This window comes from Monodelphis domestica, chromosome 5 (genome assembly GCF_027887165.1).
Source record: "Monodelphis domestica isolate mMonDom1 chromosome 5, mMonDom1.pri, whole genome shotgun sequence".
Classification (NCBI taxonomy): Eukaryota; Metazoa; Chordata; class Mammalia; order Didelphimorphia; family Didelphidae; genus Monodelphis; species Monodelphis domestica.
This window is the reverse complement of record NC_077231.1, coordinates 93,989,084-94,011,211: the sequence shown is the minus strand read 5'-3', so window position 1 is coordinate 94,011,211 and position 22,128 is coordinate 93,989,084. Positions and strand designations below refer to the sequence as shown.

The 22,128-nt window shown below is 38.3% G+C and overlaps 1 protein-coding gene and 1 non-coding gene across 2 annotated transcripts in view; one reads left to right on the top strand and one right to left on the bottom strand.

Annotated features, from left to right (window-relative positions):
• The window catches only part of POLR3B (RNA polymerase III subunit B), a 149,448-nt gene that overhangs the window by 108,373 nt on the left and 18,947 nt on the right, over nucleotides 1-22,128 (bottom strand). The window lies entirely within an intron of this gene.
• LOC130454864 (U6 spliceosomal RNA) lies at nucleotides 1,258-1,364 on the top strand. The gene has a single exon (XR_008912651.1). It is a non-coding gene; the product is annotated as a U6 spliceosomal RNA (small nuclear RNA).

Genomic DNA, 22,128 nt, shown 5'->3' with positions numbered 1-22,128 from the left:
CTAGAGACAGAAAGACCTGGGTTCAAATCTGGTCTCAGACACTTCCTTGGCTGCAAACTTCCAAAGGATCCCATGACACAAAAAGGTTAAGGACTTCTCTGGAGACAACTCCCAGCTTCAGAGGATGAGTCTGGATCTCTCCCTTGAGATATACTATCACATCACCAACAGCCTTTTGGATTCCTCAAACTGAATATCCCTTAAGTATCTCCAACTCAACATGGTGCAAAATAGACTCATTGCCTTTCCCCCCAAATCCTTCCTTCCTTTACAGTTACTGTTGAGGATACTAAGTATCCTCCCAGGCATCTGAGGTAACCCCAATTCCTCACTTATACTAACCCCATATAACCAAACTGTTAGATTATGGGATTCTGGACTATTGCAATTGCTGTCAATGGGTCTCCCTGCCTTAAAGCACAAACCTGAGAGCATCATCTCAAGGACTCCCTATTTACATTCAGGACCAGACAGCAAAACTCCTGTATTGGCATTCAAAGCCCTTCCCTAACTTGCCAGTCTTCTTCTACCTATACTTTCTTCACTTTCTCAGTACTTAGTGTTCCTTATACAAGATGCTGTTCCCTGACGCCATGCTTTTGCCTGGGCTATGCTGCATGCCTCTCTCTCCATCCTCCTAACTTCATCTTCCATAAGAACCTACCCCCAGCTGCTAAAGCACTCCTGCTAAGGTATCTTCCACCTACACTGTATATGTTTCTGGGGTCTTTAATATATTCCAAATGGGGCCACAAGGAATGGAGCAAGGTATGGTATTATCCACATGAGTAGACATGGCCAAAGGCTGGGTCCCAAAGGACAAAACCAAACCTGGGCAATGGCGAAATCCAGAACCAGCGCATTTTGGAGGTCTTGTGGAAAACATGCTTGTTCCGAACACTGTAATGTTTTCCTAATGCTGAGAGCAACAAAACCTTCCCTAAAGACCAAAGAGGGATGAAGATGTCAACACAAGCAGCAGAAACAAGGAATAGAAATGGGATTATGCTCATTTTACAGCAAATACTTCAATGTTAAAAATGTTCAAGACAAAGGTGGCTATCTCTTGTCAGTCATCACAGAATGGAGGTTTTCTGGTTTTACCAATGCCTTGTTTATGTTTCCAAATAGACTTTCTTCTCCTACCTTATTTGTTACACAGAATAAAAATGATAAACAAAACCAACTGATACTGAACACAGTAACAGCCAGTCTCTAGCTCAAAAACAAGGAGAGGGCCCTTTGAAAGGCACTTGGGTGCTCATTAAGCCAGCACATGGGCGAGAGCTGAAACAATGCAGAGAAGACTAGCATAGCCCCTGCCCAAGGATGACACACAGATGTGTGAGGCAGTCCATATTTAAAAAGAAGAAGAAAAGGACTTGGGGAGGGGGGAACAGTCAATTTTGACAAGGATTGAAAATCCTTATACTCTCTCTCTTATAAAGACCAACTCAGAATAGTTTGTGAACAAAGGAAGTCTACTATTAAACTGTTATATGGGAAAGTTGCATCCCAAAGTGAATAAACCAAGCTGATGGAAACTTTTTCACATACAAATTAGCCTCCCCAAAACCAAAGAGGCTAGCAAATGAAAAGCCAGCCCTAGGCCAACACTGTCAAATTCACAATAAGCAAGTACCCCCAACCAAACTGAATTTGAGTAATAGCAGATCTTGAGAAAGTGACTTTTGTATAAAACAAGCATGACATTTTTTAAAATTAAATTTTTTTAAACCCGTACCTTCTGTCTTAGAATCAATATTGTGTACTGGGTCTCAGGCAGATGAGTGGTAAGGGATAGGCAATGGGAGTGAAGTGACTTGCCCAGTTTCACACAGCTGGGAAGTGTCTGAGGCCAGATTTGAACCCAGGACCTCCCATCTCTAGGCCAGGCTCTCAATCTACTGAGCTACCCAGATGCCCCCCCACCACCACCTTTTTTTAATGTTAAAGAGAGGAGGCAGCTGGGTAGTTCAGTGGATTGAGAGCCAGCCCTAGAATGGGAGGTCCTGGGTTCAAATCTGGCTTCAGATACTTCCCAGCTATGTGACCCTGAGCAAGTCACTTCACCCCCATTGCCTAGCCCTTACCACTCTTCTGCCTTTGAACCAATACAGAAGGTAAGGTTTAAAAAAAAAAAATTAAATTAAAGAGTGGAGGCAGCTAAGTGATTCAGTGGATTGAGCACCAGGTCTGGATATGGTAAGTTCTGGGTTCAAATATGACTTCAGACACTTCCTAGCTGTGTGACTCTGAACAAGTCACTTAACCCAAATTGCCTGACCCTCCCTGCTCTTCTGCCTTGGAGATGATACCTATATTCATTCTAAGAGGAAAAAAAAAGACAAGCATGAAAATGAAGAAAACAACTATCTTGTCACCAAGCTAAAGTCCTATGAGGATGTGTCTAAGGAAACAACCACCCTCCCGAAAGAAATGAAAAATCACCTGATGCAGCCAATTCCATACCTCTGACAACACACTGGGGAGAGGTCAAGGAAACAGACTGTATTCGGGCCTTAACCTGCACAGGATCACAAAGATCCAACACTGTGAGCTCCCTGACAACAGCCACTCATTTCTGCCTCTTTCTGTACCCTCAGCACAGGGACTGGCACAGAGCAGCCAACAGTCAATAAATGCATTTATTCATGTACTAATTACTACTACATAGTATTATTATTATTATTTATACTACATAGTAACCACTGCATAAACACTAGCTAACTCACTGACTCATGTTGGGAAATGAAAACTGTATTTATGAAAAATGAAAACTGTAACTTTGCCCTCACGAATACCTCCAAGTTTAAAAAGCTGATACCATTCCTAATGGGGGCAGCTAGGCAGCACGGAGGATGGAAAGCTAGGCCTGTTATCAGAGAAACTCGCCTACCTGAGTCCAAATTTGCCCTCAGACACTTACTAGCTATGTGACCTTAGTCAAGTCAGTTAACCCCGTTTGCCTCAGTTTCCTCCTCTACAAAAGGAGCTGGAGAAGGAAATGGCAAACCAGCCCAGTATCTTTGTCAAGAAAACCCCAAATGGAGTCATAAGAAGGGTCAGATACGACTTAAAAAACCTGAACAGTCCCTAATAAAAGTCAATTTAAGATCCAGACATAAAAACAAACCAGTCTTGGTTCATAAACATAAGTAAGGCATCTTAGAACAGAAATGCCAGGCATTACTAGATACTCGAATCAGAATGTGTTATCTGTCCTTCACACAGAACTTGTTAGATTCAATTTAACAAATAATTATTGAGGGGTAACTAGGCAGCACAGTGGATAGAGCACTAGGCCTGGGTTTGAGAGTACCTGGGTTCAAATATGGTCTCAAATAATTCCTAGCTATGTGGTCCTGGGCAGGTCACTTAACCTTGGCTGTCTAGCCCTTTACCACTCACTCTTCTCTCTTAGAAGGGTTTTTAAAAATTATTAATGTTATTGAACTTCTACTCAATAAAGTTCTGTACTGTCTTTGTTTATGATGATATTATAAGCCATTCACATCCTCTAACTTGCTCTCCCTGGAACTAGTCACATTCAGGGGGCCCCAGCAAAAGGTGAAATCTCTGGTTTAGGAATAAAAAGGGTCTGTCTCTTCAGTGAAAAAGAAAATCCTCTACTTTCACCACACCCTACTAACATTTGGAATAACTGCAATTTTAACTTGTGAGGTTTAGTAACTGGAAGTTCACCAGCCTTGAACAAAGTAGGTAAAATGCCCTTCTTTATGGAAGAGAAAAATAAAATATCTCATGAAACTAAACTAATGAGGTCTCACATGCCATTGCTCACACAAATAGCTAAACCAGGGTACAACAATCCTAAATACATTTAGGCTTGTAAAGATCTAGAGGAAAGCCTTTCTCCTTTACTTGCAATTATCTGAAATATTCTCTTGTACATTTTGAGATGATCCAAACCATAGGATTTAGAAACTAGAAAGAATCTTGGAGATCATCTCCTTCAAGCAACTTATTTCACAGAAGAGAGGAAACTGATACCAAGATAGACAAAGGGCCTGATGGCACCCAGTTTAGTAAGCAGCAGTTCTCGGTTTCAAAACCAGGGCCTCTAATTCTACGTTTCTTTCTGTCATACTCCATTCCCTGTTTGCTACTAAGGCAGGAAAGGGAGCTCACACATTTAGGGTTTTCAACAAAGGTTGCAAAAAATGGGAGTTTTAGGGTTAATCTGAGAATTAATTGAAATATTCAGTTAAAATTTTCCTAAGATTCTGGTTAACAGAGGCACTATTGTAGCATACTGCAGGAGAACACATATTTCTAAACCAGATAAACTCTGCTCTTAACAGGTCAAATTCTTCCCTAGGAATAAGGTGTTTTCCCTCATTTCTCTCTGAAATCTCTGATGAGTAGTGTTGAGGCCTTCTCTACTAGATGGATAAGCTCTGGAAGGGCAAAGATTGGGTTTTATTTATATGTGTATTTCTGCCAGCAATCAGCATAGTGAATCAAACAGAACAGGTATTTTTCAAGTATTTGTTCAATGAATACTCATTTGATCTTTTAGACAGAAATCCAATAGCCTGAAAATCCACAGAAAGAGGCAAAAATGACAGAGAACTAGGAGACCAAGCAGCCAACTTGACTGAGTGGCATAATGTTCTCCATAACACATAAAGTAACAAATTAGGAGAAAAGCTTGGTACCTGCTCTGTTTTCACTTCAATGAGACCAAAGCTGGGGAAATGTTTTATTTCAAATCATTTTATTACTGTGTAAGATGGATGAATTCAGCCCCTGCCAATGTTATTCTGGGAAACTCTGCTGCATGGATCCATACTACATTCAAAGGGGTTGTAAGATAATGAAAGTTGAAACATTGTACAAGGTCTGGAAGGAAAGCCTACCCATGGCTTTCTGCAGTATCAGCAAGCAAGTATAAAGAACCACTGGAGACTGGATTAAGAACCACTGGAGACTGGATTACATGGCGGGCAAGATGGGGAAGTTGTCTTCTTATTGGTCAAGAAATATTCCGTAAAACATTTATTGTTGATCTTCCTTGGAAGACTATGTAAATAATGGATCTGCTTCTGCTCTTTCTACTTGGCTTTTTTAAGGAGGCGTCAATAATTGGATAAAACTGGAAAGATCAGGTAAAAAAGAACTAAATAATCAAGGCCTGGCCATCAGAGACAGAAGAAAAACAGATATGAGAATGGTGTCTCTCCACGTGAGACATAACTTTGGGTTTTCTCTGCCATCTGGTCTGTTGTGCTAACATTGCCCCATCCCTCTATTTCTCCTCTACAGACTCATTTCCTGTTGCCCACAAACACAGTGAGGCTGGCCCATTCTCAGAAACAGGACCCCCTGTGTGTGTGTGTGTGAGAGAGAGAGAGAGACAGAGAGAGAGACAGACAGACAAAGAGAGGGAGAGAATGAAATGCACATGTGCCCTGGGCCACTACTTCTTTCCTCTGCTGCAAAGCTCACAGGCAGAGTATCAGGCTGGGAGAGCCTGCTGTCCCAGTCATTGCCTTAGCACCCACTCAATCCTTGGCCCTAGCAATCTGGCTTCTGATCTTATTCCACCAAAAGAGCTCTCTCCAAGGTCACCAATGACCTAATTGCCTGATCCAGTGGACTTTTCCCCCATCCTTATGCTCCTTGACCTTTCTCAAGTCTCTGATACTATTGACCACATCCCTCCTCTTTTGGCTCCTCTGTCTTCCCTTAGTTATTGAGACACTGCCCTCTTCAGGTCATCTGACTTACCTGACCATTCCTTTCATCTCCCTTAAATTCCTTTTCTCAATCCACACACTACCCACAGGTGACCCCAAAGAATCTGTCTTCAGTCCTCCTTTCTTTTCTCTCTAAAATCTCTCTAGGATCTCATTTACTTTCAAGGCTTTAATTATCCATTTTATAACAATGACTCTCAAAACTATACAGCTGTTGTGTGACCAACAACCCTGGAATTTCAACTTCCTAATAGACATCTCCAGCTAAAAGGCACCCACCAACCCCTCAAAATCAAATCAATTCATTGCCTTTTCCCTCCCCCAGCTTTTACTGATGGCACCTTTCTAGGTGAGGTAAAGGACAGATATATTATTAAGAAAATGGAAGCCGCGAGCACAAACAACTCTTTCTCCTTAAGTTAAAAATGTCTATCACCTGGGACGCCTCCCTGTCCTCCACATGAAAATAGCAAATAATAAAAGATAAGCACAGAATGACTTGGAACAAACCTGGAAAGACTTACATGAACTGATGCAAAGTGAAGGGAGCAGAACCAGAAAAACATGGGACAGTGACAGCAATATCTTTTGATGAACAATTGTGAATGACCCAGTTATTCTCAGCAATGCAGTGATCCAAGATAACAACAAATGCCATCTGACCTCAAAGAAAGAACTGATGGGAGTCTGAATGCAGACAAACACTTTTACTTTCTTTCTACTTCTTTCTTTTTTTGTTTGTTTGAGATCTCTTCCACAAAATGACTAATATGGGAAAATGTTTTACATGATTACACAAGCGTCAGATTATTTACCCTCTCAGGAATGAAGGTGCAGTGGGATGGAATGATGGACGGAGCCTGGGAAGAAGGGAAAGAATTTGGATCTCATAACTTTTGTTAAAATGGATGTTAAAATATTGATTTTACATGTAATTGGGAAAAATATTAAATAAGTTTTTAAATCCTGTCCATTTTCTGCCCTCTCTTTTACATTTATACTCTCCTCTCTAACACCAAGAACTCCCCTAGGTCATCCTCTACTGTAATATAGGTTGCCTTCAATCTCTCACCCCTCCTTAAAATACATCTTACTCAATTACTTCCTAATTCAAAAGTCATTGGTGACCCCACTTTGTTAGTAGGATAAAATACAAATATCTGAAGAGTGGTGCTGAGTGCCACTGTTTTTAACCTACTTTCCCAGGCTTATTTCATTTTAATTTCCTTTCAAAAACTGTACTCCAACCAAATGAAACTACTCTTTGTTCTTGAACCTCAGCCTGCCCTTTTGAATCTCCTTTGATTCACAAACTGCCTCTTTGCCTGGGACATACTTCCTCTACATCTCCATCTGTTTAAATACTTCTCTCCCTTCAACCCTCAGCTGAGGGGGTTGCCTCCTCCTGGAAGTCTTCCTGGATCTCCCAACAAAAAAACTTCCCCTCCTCAAATGTTCTTCGGACACTTTGTCTGGACTTCTCCTTTGCATTCAAATCACATTCTACCTGGTAGCCTATTGATATGTAAGTAGATTCTACTGCCCCTTTCTACTATAAACTCCTTGATGTAAGGACCTACACTGCCTTATATCTTTATATCCCCGTGCCTACTATATAATCTTCCACACAGAAGATATTTAATATATGTTTGTTAAGTGAAATTATTCCTGATAAAGCAAAAATGAAAAGAATGTATGTTATCAAATAATTCCATGTTTCAGTAAAAATCATAAATACTACACAGGAAATTTAAAACCAAATCTATATTTTTTAAAGAGAAAAGTGTGATGAGAAATAATTTCCCAAATACTGACTTACATAAATGGGGAAAATAAAAACTATTGTGAAGCATCATAGGAAGGGAACTCCTATAACTCTATTTTTCACTGGCTCTTTCCCATGCCTAGAAGTCTTTTGCTCATCTCTACTTTCTGGCTTTCCTGGGTTCCTTCAAGTCTCAGCTAAAGTCCCCCTTTCTATCCAATCCCCCTGGAAGCTAGTGCTTTCCCTTTATTGATTTTCTCAAATTTATCCTGTCCATATTTTGTTTGTTCATAGTTGTTTACATGTTGTTTCCCCATTACACTATGAGCTCCTTGCCTTTTTTTTTTTAAATCCCCAACACAGCACAGGTCCTGGCACTTGGTAAGCACTTAATAAATGTTTGTTACCTGACTAAACCAATAATTTTCCCAGGTACTGATAACAAATGAGCATTCAGATCCTTTTAAATAGGTTTGAAAAATTATTGGGTCTAGAATTAGTGGATCTGAAAATAAGAATTTTTTTAAAAGAATCAATTTCCTATTATTTGGTACTATTTGTATATAAGCATTTCAATTTTTTTTCAAATTTACTTTAAAAAATCTACTGTAAGTTTTATTGAAAACAAAAGGTTGGGGGCATCTAGGTGGCTCAGTGGAGAGAATGAGGCCCAGAGTTCAGAGAGGTTGAGCTCAAATCTGGCCTCAGACATTTCTTAGCTGTGTGACCCTGGGCAACTCACATAACCCCATTTGCCTAGCCTTTACCATTCTTCTGCCTTGGAACCAATACACAATATCAATTCAAGGATGAAAGTAAGGGTTTAAAAAAAATAAAGAAAGAAAGCAAAGGGGTGGACTGTGGAAGGTGGCAGAATGCAGACACTGAAGAAAACAACAAACAGAAAAGCTAAGGGGAAAACAAAGAAAAAAAAATCAGACACTGAGAAGGTAAAAATCAAACAAAATTTTAAATGATGACAGCAAATTGTCCCAACAAAATGTTAAACTATTATAGAACTGAATCAGCTAAAAGAACCAAGAGTAATGGATAATGAAGAGAAACCAGACAAGAGATCCCAAGAGACATACCAGGGCAGATAAGAGAGACATGGGGAAAAAGAACAGGAAGAAATAAATGAAGAAAATGCCCAATATGTTTTCTGCTAGAACCAGCCTGCTCTTTGCTTTTCTGGAATCTCAAAAGCAAAGAGCAGGCTGAGTCTAGCAGAAAATGAAACCAGAGGCATAGTTCCAAAAAAAAAACAGCAGAGTGAGAATGTGGAAATCACTGGAATTATATTATTGCCTGTAAAAATGGAGATTTGAACCCCGGACTTCAATTCCCAGGAGTCCTTGGTAGCTCCCAGAGTTCCCCATAATCCCAGGTGAGGTCATCACCTGGGCCAAGAGGAGAGAGGGGTTTTTAAACGGACAGGGGAGCTCTTCTTCCTGCTTCGGCTTCCAAGCACACGCTTCTCTCAAGATGTAGTAAGTGAAATAGAATGGGTCTTTCAGCCCTCCTAGGCACATGCTATCTTATTTTGTATTTTCTTTAATTCTTAATCTTTAATAAACCTCTAAAAATATTGATAAACTATAACACCCATTACTATTAAAAACACTAGAAAGCATAGGAATAGAAGGGTCGTTCCTAAAAATAATAAACAGTATATATCTAAAACCAACAGCTAATATCATCTGCAATGGGGATAAACTAGATGCATTCCCAATAAGATCAGGAGTGAAACAAGGATGCCCATTATCACCTCTACTATTTGACATTGTACTAGAAACACTAGCAGTAGCAATTAAAGAAGAAAAAAGAAATTGAAGGCATTAAAATAGGCAAGGAGGAGACCAAGTTATCACTCTTTGTGGATGACATGATGGTCTACTTAAAGAATCCTAGAGATTCAACCAAAAAGCTAATCGAAATAATCAACAACTTTAGCAAAGTTGCAGGATACAAAATAAACCCACACAAATCATCAGCTTTTCTATATATTTCCAACACAGCTCAGCAGCAAGAATTAGAAAGACAAATCCCATTCAAAATCACCTTAGACAAAATAAAATACCTAGGAATCTATCTCCCAAGACAAACACAGGAACTATATGAACACAACTACAAAACACTTGCCACACAACTAAAACTAGACCTGAACAAATGGAAAAACATTAACTGCTCATGGATAGGACGAGCCAATATAATAAAAATGACCATCCTACCCAAACTTATTTATCTATTTAGTGCCATACCCATTGAACTACCAAAATACTTCTTCACTGATTTAGAAAAAACCATAACAAAGTTCATTTGGAAGAACAAAAGATCAAGGATATCCAGGGAAATAATGAAAAAAAACACATACGATGGGGGCCTTGCAGTCCCTGACCTAAAACTATATTACAAAGCAGCAGTCATCAAAACAATTTGGTACTGGCTAAGAAACAGAAAGGAAGATCAGTGGAATAGACTGGGGGAAAGCGACCTCAGCAAGACAGTATACGATAAACCCAAAGATCCCAGCTTTGGGGACAAAAATCCACTATTCGATAAAAACTGCTGGGAAAATTGGAAGACAGTGTGGGAGAGACTAGGAATAGATCAACACCTCACACCCTACACCAAGATAAATTCAAAATGGGTGAGTGACTTAAACATAAAGAAGGAAACCATAAGTAAATTGGGTAAACACAGAATAGTATACATGTCAGACCTTTGGGAGGGGAAAGGCTTTAAAACCAAGCAAGATATAGAAAGAATCACAAAATGTAAAATAAATAATTTTGACTACATCAAACTAAAAAGCTTTTGTACAAACAAAAGCAATATAACTAAAATCAGAAGGGAAACAACAAATTGGGAAAAAATCTTCATAGAAACCTCTGACAAAGGTTTAATTACTCATATTTATAATGAGCTAAATCAATTGAACAAAAAATCAAGCCATTCTTCAATTGATAAATGGGCAAGGGAAATGGATAGGCAGTTCTCAGATAAAGAAATCAAAACTATTAACAAGCACATGAAGAAGTGCTCTACATCTCTTATAATCAGAGAGATGCAAATCAAAACAACTCTGAGGTATCACCTCACACCTAGCAGATTGGCTAACATGACAGCTATGGAAAGTAATGAATGCTGGAGGGGATGTGGCAAAGTGGGGACATTAATTCATTGCTGGTGGAGTTGTGAATTGATCCAACCATTCTGGAGGGCAATTTGGAACTACGCCCAAAGGGCGACAAAAGAATATCTACCCTTTGACCCAGCCATAGCACTGCTGGGTCTGTACCCCAAAGAGATAATGGACACAAAGACTTGTACAAAAATATTCATAGCTGCGCTCTTTGTGGTGGCCCAAAACTGGAAAACGAGGGGATGCCCATCAATTGGGGAATGGCTGAACAAACTGTGGTATATGTTGGTGATGGAGTACTATTGTGCTAAAAGGAATAATAAAGTGGAGGAATTCCATGGAGACTGGAACAACCTCCAGGAAGTGATGCAGAGCGAGAGGAGCAGAACCAGGAGAACATTGTACACAGAGACTAATACACTGTGGTATAATCGAACGTAATGGACTTCTCCATTAGTGGCGGTGTAATGTCCCTGAACAACTTGCAGGGATCCAGGAGAAAAAAACACCATTCATAAGCAAAGGATAAACTATGGGAGTGGAAACACCGAGAAAAAGCAACTGCCTGAATACAGAGGTTGAGGGGACATGACAGAGGATAGACTCTAAATGAACACTCTAATGCAAATACTATCAACAAAGCAATGGGTTCAAATCAAGAAAACATCTAATGCCCAGTGGACTTACGCGTCGGCTATGGGGGGTTGGGGAGAGGAAAAGAAAATGATCTATGTCTTTAACGAATAATGCTTGGAAATGATCAAATAAAATATATTTTAAAAAAAAAATCACCTTAGACAAAATAAAATATTTAGGAATCTTATCTCCCGAAACAAACACAGGAACTATATGAACACAACTACAAAATACTCTCCACACAACTAAAACTAGACTTGAACAATTGGAAGAACATTAACTGCTCATGGGTAGGACGAGCCAATGTAATAAAAATGACCATCCTACCCAAACTCATTTATCTATTTCGTGCCATACCCATTGAACTTCCAAAATTTTTTTTTACTGATTTAGAAAAAAACATAACAAAAGTTCATTTGGAATAACAAAGGATCAAGGATATCCAGGGAAACAATGAAAAAAAAATACAAAGGAAGGGGGCCTTGCAGTCCCAGATCTCAGACTATATTATAAAGCAGTGGTCATCAAAACAATTTGGTACTGGCTAAGAGACAGAAAGGAGGATCAGTGGAATAGACTCGAGGTAAGTGACCTCAGCAGGACAGTATATGACAAACCCAGAGAACCCAGCTTTTGGGATAAAAATACACTATTTCATAAAAACTGCTGGGAAAATTGGAGGACAGTGTGGGAAAGATTAGGTTTAGATCAACACCTCACACCCCACACCAAGATAAATTCAAAATGGGTGAATGACTTGAACATAAAGAAGGAAACTATAAGAAAATTAGGCAAACACAGAATAATATACATGTCAGACCTTTGGGAAGGGAAAGATTTTAAAACCAAGCAAGTCTTAGAAAGAGTCACAAAATGCAAAATAAATAATTTGGAATACATCAAATTAAAAAGGTTTTGTACAAACAAAACCAATGTAACTAAAATCAGAAGGAAAGCAACAAATTGGGAAGCAATCTTCATAAAAACCTCTGACAAAGGTTTAATTACTCAAATTTACAAAGAGCTAAATCAATTGTACAAAAAATCAAGCCATTCTTCAATTGACAAATGGGCAAGGGACATGAACAGGCAGTTCTCAGCCAAAGAAATCAAAACTATTATTAAGCACATGAAAAAGTGCTCTACATCTCTTATAATCAGAGAGATGCAAATCAAAACAACTCTGAGGTATCACCTCACACCTAGCAGATTGGCTAACATGACAGCTATGGAAAGTAATGAATGCTGGAGGGGGATGTGGCAAAGTAGGGACACTAATTCATTGCTGGTGGAGTTGTGAATTGATCCAACCATTCTGGAGGGCAATTTGGAACTATGCCCAAAGGGTGATAAAAGACTGTCTGCCCTTTGATCCAGCCATAGCACTGCTGGGTTTGTGCCCCAAAGAGATAATAAGGAAAAAGACTTGTACAAGAATATTCATAGCTGCGCTCTTTGTGGTGGCCAAAAATTGGAAAATGAGGGGATGCTCTTCAATTGGGGAATGGCTGAACAAATTGTGGTCTATGGTGGTGATGGAATACTATTGTGCTCAAAGGAATAATAAAATGGAGGAATTCCATGGAGTCTGGAACAATCTCCAGGAAGTGATGAAGAGCGAAAGGAGCAGACCCAGGAAATCATTATACACAGAGACTGACACAATGTGGTACAATTGAAGGTAATGGACTTCTCCATTAGGGACAATGCAATGTCCCTGAACAATCTGCAGGGATCTAAAAAACACTATCCACAAGCAGAGGATAAACTGTGGGAGTAAAAACACCGATGAAAAGCAACTGCTTGACTACAGGGGTGGAGGGGATATGACTGAGGAGAGACTCTAAATGAACACTCTAGTGCAAATACCAACAACATGGAAATGGGTTCGAGTCAAGAACACATGTGATACCCAGTGGAATTGTGCGTCAGCTACGGGAGAGGTGGTGGGAAGGGGGTTTGGGGGTGAGGAAAAGAAAATGATTTTTGTTTCCAATGAATAATGTTTGGAAATAACCAAATAAAATAATTTTTATTAAAAAAAAACAACAAAAAAACCCCAAAAAACCCTCTAAAAATAAAATACTTCTAGCAGAAAAACTAATTTTAACTGTTACATGCTAAAACCTACAGATCTAAAAGAGAGGCCAGGAAAGCAGTACACAATGCAGCAAACTTAAGATTACTGATATCACCAAAAACCTAGAAAAACAAAAGACTCTGAATATTGCATTTCAAGAACTTACAAAGGAAATTTCCCATAACTACTGAAAACGACAAGGAAAGACAAACAGAATCCATGGAATATGTACAAAGAAAAACCTAATATGTCATTGTCTAGATATATAATCCTTAAAACTCCAACACACTAACAAATATGGGAAGATTCTTTAAGTTACTAGAAGTAGTAAGTAGCTTCTTGGACAAACGATAAGAATCACAAGTGATGTCAAGGTGGACAAGAGATTGGAACAGTTTCAAAATTGGAAGAATGAGATGACTGTCTAGGAGGGGTAAAAAGCGAAATATTAGGGGAAGTTTAGGCAATGTTTATTAAAATAAAAGATACCAATTTAAAAAATTTCAGTTACATTTAGAAATAATTTTTACAATTGTTTTCTGACATTTTAGGCTTCAGATTTTCTCCCTCCTCCTCCCCTCCCCCTTTCCTGAGGTGGCAAATAGTCTGATACAGGTTATACCAGAAAGACATCAATTAAAAATGTTTTTAAAGAAAAACAGACCACAAACTCAGAATAACCAACCCACCTACTACAAAAACTCAAGTTTTATGAAGACAGGAGATGAATATTTGAGAACCAGACTTTGAAAATATAGACAGTGGCAGTTAGGTGGCTCAATGGAGAGAGAGCCAAACCTAGAGAGAGAAAGTCCTGGGTTTCAATCTGACCTCAGCCACTTCCTAGCTATATGACCCTGGGCAAGTTACTAAACCCCCACTGCCTTGCCTTTACTACTCCTGCTTTGGACTGAATGTGGAAATCATTAGAATTATCAAAACAAATGCCCAAACCTACAGATCTAAGAGACAGACATGGAAAATGGAACATAATACAGCAGACATGAGATTACTGACAGCACCAAAAACCTAGAAAAACAAAATACTCTGAATACTACATTTCAATCAGTACTTGGTACCCATTCTAAGGCAGAAGGTAAGGGTTTTTAATTTAAAAAAAAGAAAGAAAAAATAGAGATATACTTCATATATGTCTTTGAGCAGATAAGCCATCTAGCCAGAAAATTAGTAAATTACTAACTAAAACATTTACTAACAACATGAGATTCTGAGAGCTCTTAGTTTCCTTATATTGGCTAACTCACTAAAACTTATAAGTATATATTATTTAAAACGTAGCAATATTTGATTACATGAATGTACCACATTTTGTTGAGTCATTTCCCAAGTGATGGGCATCTTCTCTGTTCTCTTTACCATTAACCTTCTTTGGGATATATGCCTGGGTCAGAGAGTATGGACATTTTAGCCATTCTCTCTCTCTAATTACAGACTGCTTTCTGGGATGGTTGGTTCAACTCACAACTCTACCAACAATGCTACCCATCTTCCCACAGCCCCTACAATACTGACTATATTCTTCTTTTGTCATCTTTGCCTATTTGCTAGGTGATTTTAATTTTCTATTGACTCTTTAATCTCTCATCCATTGGAAAAATGGCTTTTGATTTTACATACTTCTGTTAGTTGCCTATATATTTTGGATATCAGACCTTCATCAGAGATACTGAATATAAAGATGTTGTTATTTTTTTCCAGTCAACTGCATCCCTTCTTATTATAGTTGCATTAATTTTGTTCAGGTAGAATTTGTAATTGAAATTGCCTATTCCATTTTTTGTTACTACTCCTATTCTTTTTTTTTTAAGAGTTCACTACCTGCCCAGAGGTATGTGCCTAGTTTCTCTTATAATTGTAATATTCTGGTCAAATATCCATTCTGAATTTATTATGTAAAATGGTATATGACCTGGACCAAATCTAATTTCTACCTGATTGCTTTCTAATTATTCCAGCAATTCTTGTCAAATAAGGAGATTTTTCCTAATTAATGTGTTTCCAGGTTTAATGAAGACTGGTTTACTAAGTTTGCTTATTTCTGATTCTTCCTTATCTAGTCTATTCCATTAGTCTTTATAATATAATTTGCTTTATAATATAATTGCTTTATAATATAATTTGAAGTCTGAAGTGCTATTCTCCCTTAATTCCAACCCTTTTCCATTATTCTCTTCTATATTCTAGATCCTGCATAACCTTTGAATAAATGTTATTACCATATCAAGCTCTAGAAAGTATCCCTTTTGCAGCTTCGTTTCTATAGCATAAAAATCTGTACATTAACTTTGCTAGCACTTTTATGATTAAGCTGGAATCCTGAAAAGTCCTCCAGTTTTTAGGTCATTCTTTATTGCTTTAAGAAACACTGATTATGTAAAAATATCTCTATAGATATTGGGTGAGCTCTGAGAGACTTACTCCAAGATCTTTTTTGAAGATTTTCTGAATGGGAATTTCCTTTCTACTACTGTTCTCTGGATTTTGTTATTATAGAAAAATACTGTTCATTTTCTTAGCACAATTACTCATTTAAAAGCAACGGAATTCTGCACAGAATTGTTTTGTTCAGTTTAGAAGAAAAAGAAAAATTCAAACTTCTCTGGTAGGAATAGAAGGCCAAAAAATTCAATGTGGATTTTCCAGATCTTAGGGGCACTGAGACCCTAACTCATACCATGTGAAAGGGTTGCCTGTATATACAAAAATTAATACAACATAATTTCAAAGAAAGATATGAGGAGAAATGAGAGCAATTAGCATAGCAAAGTCATTATGGATTATGGTTTTCAAGCCAGAAGGGAAACTTAAGGGCCATCTAATCTAACTCCCTTACTTTAAAGATGAAAAAAAGTAAGGGTGAGAAAAGGGAAATCCCTTGTCCAATCTGGTTGTGAGACTAAGATTTGAACTTAGGCCCTTTGACTCCTTGAGGCAGTTAGGTGGTGCCATAGTGCATAGAGGACCAGGCCTGGTATCAGGAGAACTTTGTGTAAGTTCAAATCTGGCCTCAGACACTTCCTGTGTGACACCTGGGCAAATCGCTTAACTTTGTTGGCCTCAGTTTTTCATCTGTAAGATGAGGTAGAGAAGAAAATGGCTACCCATTCTAGTATCTTTGCTAAGAAAACCTCAAATGGGGTCATGAAGAGTTGGACACAACTGAATCAAATGAACAACTACCTCTGACTCCAGTTCGGCACTTGCCACTACCCTGGATAATGGTAAAGCTGGGTAATGGATGTTCTTCTGTCAACTTGGTTTTCCACTGCAGATGGCTAGGCTGTTATCTTTCAGATGCCTGTAGATCTCATTGAGGGGATGCAGCACTGTCCCACGTCTGATGGCTTTATCACCTTTCTCCCTTCTATCAATTCTTCATCATTCATATTTGTAACCACAGTGGCCTGCATCACTTTTTTTTCCTGTGATTACTATAAAAGCCTAACTTCTTTGTATATGTTTTTATTTATAATGAGAATTACAATGTGGATTCAAACAATTACTCCATCAAATCATTAGTCAATGGATGAAAATCATAACTAATAGGAAAACTGGAATTTTAACACATGCAAAGAACTGGAGCCTCCTAAAGAAGGCTGTCTTATTCTTTAAAATGGTCAGAGGCATTTGTACAAAAATATTTATAGCAGCTCTTTTTGTGGTGGCAAAGAATTAGAAATGGAGGGATGTCCATTAGCTGGGGAATGGCAGAACAAATTGTGATATCAGTTGATGATGGAATACTATTGTTCTGTAAGAAATGATAAGCAAGATGATTTCAGAAAAAGCTGGAAAGATCTTCATGTACAGAGAAATAAGCAGAACTGGGAGAACATTGTACATAGGAACAGCAATATTGTATGATGATCAACTATGAAAGACTTTACTACTCTCAGCAATACAACGATTCAGGACAATTATGAAAGACTCAAAACGAAGAATGTTATCTACCTCAAGAAAGAATGTTGTCAGATACAAACCAAAGCATATTATCTTTCACATTAGTTTATTTATAGCTTTATTTTGGAATTTTGGTTTTATGAGTATTCTCTTACAATAATGACCAATATAAAAGTATGTTTTACATATAATACATGTATAATTCTAATAAAATTACTTACCATATCTGAGATGGGGGAGGGAAGGAAGGGAGGAAGACAATTTGGATCTTATAATTTTGGAAAACATATGTGGAAAATTGTAATTGCATAAATTGGGAAAATAAAAATATTTGAAAATGGTTAGAGGCACCATGGTGCTGTAAGAAATGATGCGTGTAATGGATTCAGAGAAGCGCGTAACAATTTCTATGAGCTGATGCAAAATGAAGCAGGATCAAGAATATAATATGCACCATTACAACAATTTAAATGAAATTTAAATAATTTTTAACTTAAATGAGTTTAATTTAGCAAGAAAGAACAATTTAAATTAAGTGAAAAGAACTGAATGAAAAGAACAATGATGAACCAAAAACCTAATAGCAAATGTGATAAAATATCAAGATCAAGTGGAAGTCAAATAAAAAGATATAAGAAGACATCCCCCAACCTACGTCTTTGTGGAGATGGAAGGTCCACAGGTGTTAGACACCGCACATGTTTTCAGACTTTCTTTATGTAGTGATCAGTTGTACTGAATTTTCCCTCTCTACGAAAATAGTATTTATCATATGGAATGGCTCTTGGGAAAGAGGAGGAAGAGGAATACATGGGATACCATAGTGATGTAAGAAACAGAGAACATCAATTTAAAAAAAAATGTTTCAAATGGCTAATGGCAGAATCCCTTCAGTGTCCTTGAGAGCACATCCCAGTTTTTAGGCACAGTCAAGAAGTCCTTCCTGATGAGTCATATGGGGTGCTTCTCCCCTCCTCTTGGTTCTGGACCAAGTCCTCTTTCATAATGATGGTTAGGCCCTTCCAGGTATTTTAAAGTTTTCAAGCTAAGTTGTGCAGGGTGTTTGATAAATGACACCACATGTTCAGAAAACAGAGTTAATGTCCATGCTCTGCTCCAAGAGGACTAAATACTTCCTCCATTTGGTCATCAAACTTACAATGATGATGACTAAGGCAGACTCATCAAAAGCTCTCCAACTCTGAAGGCCAAACTCCTGCTTTACAACCTATTTAGCTATCAATCGAGTGAGAGCTACAAATAAATGGAGAGGATTGCTATGGAAACTTCAGCAACATGCCCAACTATTTTACCTCTAGACATAATTCAGACATCTAAAAACTAGTTTTATGTGGAACTCTTTGTACTCCAGGTACCTCAAATCATTTTGCCTCACTAATGAGTTAAAATTTTGTGCAATAATAGCCAGATGAAAACTCAGCACTACCACCCTATTTCAAAAAAAAAGCTTGCACACGGTCTGGGTTGTTAATGTAAGAAAAATAAGGGATGGCAACTGGGGATTCATCCACTCTAAAAAAAACATCAATGCATTTCTCAACTGTTCATTTTGACTGTGCCAAAATGAACATACAGTACCACATAAAGTAATCAGACTTTTAGCAGAAAACCAATGCAATAATTTCACGTACTTCATATACCTTCATTGATCTGAAATAGAAAATTTCAAAAAGTGCTAATTAACATGGGTTTTATTAGTCAACTACTGTTACAACAAGGTCTCTAGGGGGTTCCCTTTTTGCTCTGGTAGCCACAAAGGAGACAGTCCTAAAAGAAAAGAATGATAGGCAAGCTGAGAGCAGTGACTTGACAAATATTAAGTAGATAAAGAGTAGAAGGTTTCCCTGTTGCTAAGAGCAGAGAACTCGGGTTTCTTCTTTTTAAAAAAATTTTTAACCCTTACCTTCCATCTTGGAATCAATACTAGTTCCAAGACCAAAAAATGGTAAGGGCTAGGTAAGCAGAATTAAGCGAACTAGAAAGTGTCTGAAGTCACATTTGAATCCAGGACTTCCTATCTCTAGGTCTGACTAGCTACTGAGCCCCTAGCTGTCCCTTCAGGCTTCTCTTAAAATTGATTACTCTGAATCTGTCGTTACAAAAACAAAGCAAGCTGTGATCGTTATTATCTGTAATATTTTTCTTTGAAAAATAAAAATAGGTCTTAATCTGCTAGCAGAAAAGTTCCTCTAAACTTCAATTTTATTCTAAGTCAGGAAACCCTGAAGGCGTCACAGTGCAAATACTGAGCACACAAAGGGAAAATGAGAAAAGAGAACTTTGTCATGATTCATAAGAAGACTGATAAGAAGACTCAAGCTTTGTCAGCTGCATTCAGACTCAGCATGAGGGACTCTCGTACCCTTGTCCTGTCCCTTTCAGCCAGCTGCTGAGTGAAACAACCTGTTCCCATCAGACTCACTCAAGAGGAAGAGCAATACAAAGAAATGGCTCACTTTTCGTGGTTGTCTTCTCGTTCCTGGTGTCTGGTAGCAATGGGATGAGAGTCTAAGAACCTGTCCAACAATCATTTTCCAACCATCCCTCCACTTCTTCATCCAAGGAGGATGCTAGATTGGCTGATCTCTAACGGCCCACATTCAATGATGAATGCCTCAACCTAGCTAAGTGCAGGGTGCTTCATAAAGATGTTCTTCACTGAACCCTAGTAAGTGCTCTGGGACCCCAAGAAGTAGGAAAAACTTCTAGTCATGTCTGCTACGGATTCTTGTAGCTTAAGCACCAGCTCTGTAACTCTGATGACTTCCAAATACTTTTGGGTCAACAGCTGCATAATCATTTGTGATTCAGCCAGTCCCCTTGAGGGCCTAGAAGGAAAGTCATCCCATGCCGTTACAAGTACAGTCCTGGCTGGTTCAGTGGCCTGGCCTGCTCAGAGAATCTTTCTTACAGAAGGAACAGAGTTGCTTTAGCTCCAATTTTACCTGGACCTTTTTCTTAAGTGTAACGCTACGGATGTGCAGTGATGTAAATGTGGAAAAGTGTGACACAAATTGTTTTTACATTTTACAGGGGAAAACTACAGCACCTGATACCGGAGTCAGATATGCCCATTCTTAATGTGTTGACAAAAGGCAGAGGGGGAAATGCAAGCAATGAAAAAACAAAAATTATCAATCAAAAATTTTTTTAAAAATAAGAAACATGCTCACTTTTAGACTTGTCTTACTGTGTCTACACACGTCTAGGGAATGGGTGTGATGTGTGAGTGTGTGCTGCCCTCTCCTGGAGGTCTAATGTCACCAAGGTTAGGTCTAGAATTCAACAAAGCAGATTTCTACCAAGTAATGTCGAGCTAGGTTGGCTGTGAAGAACTTAAACTAAGAAGGGAGACTGTAAAACTGCGTTTAGTCTTGCTGGAATAGGGGAAATTGGGGGGAAACCAAGTTTCTTGAACTTCTGCTAACTAGTCAAACATCAACATTTCAAAGCACTCTTCCAAGTATTAAATATTTGTGCCTTCCATCGTTATGGGGCTCTACAGCCTGCAAAGAACTTTGGCATATGTACAATATTTTATTAGATCCTTATAACAAGGACATTCCTCAAGTTACAAAGAGGCATTACTCTATGGAGTTATATAGAGGCTTAGTATTACTATGACTCTCTCTCTTTCTTTCTCTTCTTTCTCTCTCTCTCTCTCTCTCTCTCTCCATCTCTCTCTCTCTGTCTCTCTTTGTCTGTCTGTCTCTCTCTCTCTTCCTTTCCTTTCCTTTTTTTTTAAACCTTAACTTCTATCTTAATATCATCTCTAAGACAGATGACCAGCAAGGACTAGGTAAATTGGGTTAAATGACTTGCCCAGGGTCACACAGCTAGGAAGTGACAAAAGCCAGATCTGATCCCAGGACTTCCCACTTGTAGACCAGGCACCACTGATTCACCTAGCTGTCCCTACTATATTCCCCTTTCAAAGTTAGTTTAGCTTTCAACAGGAAGGATCCTTGACCTAAGTGTAGGGTCAGGATGAGTCTAACTCCAGCTTTCTAAAACAGGCTCATGAAAGCTAGAGAGATTATCTTCTAAGTCAGAACTACTTTGTCATCTTAGCCATAAATTTCTCCTATCAGGAAATGCTTTCCCTATGTGTAACTTTATGTATGCCCTTATGCTATGGCTTGAGTCCTTTTCCTTGTTCTCTCCCAAGTGGACCTAGAAAAAAAAACCCAATCAATTCTTTTCTAAATAATGACCCCTCAATGTGTATTTTTAACAGAGGAAAAAATTGTTAGTTCCAATTTTATTTTCACCAACTGAAATGTCTAGAAGCATTTTCGCAAGGTAGTAAGAGATCTACAATCTAAATTTCACATACTTTCTTTCTATACGCACTCTGCATCTGTTCCAATATTTAACCTCTATAACTTCAACCTCTGTGTCATAGACCCATTTAGAAGTCTGGTAAAGCCTATGGACCTCTTCTAAAAATATTTTTAAACACATAAAATAGAATACTTAGGGATTAACAAAGGAAATCAATTATATCAATATACAGTTACCAAAATTTTTTTAAAATCCAAATCCACAGATCCCAGGTTAAGAAACTGGTTTAAAGAAAGAAACAGTAAGTCAGAATCAATAAAATTTCTAGAGATTTCCATTTGCCCATTTTCAACACACAAGCAGTACTCTGAATCAGTAATTAAGACTCATAGGAAGAGTCAATGAGGCTTCTCCAAACCAAGGTGAAGCTCCTCTCCCAAACCACCTCTAACTGACGGCCAGCTCAGAGCCTATTCTCCTTTCTTTCCTCTCTAGGGGATCAGTTGCACACAAGCCATGCCATCCCCACCCCTCCTTCTGTTCCCATTCACAG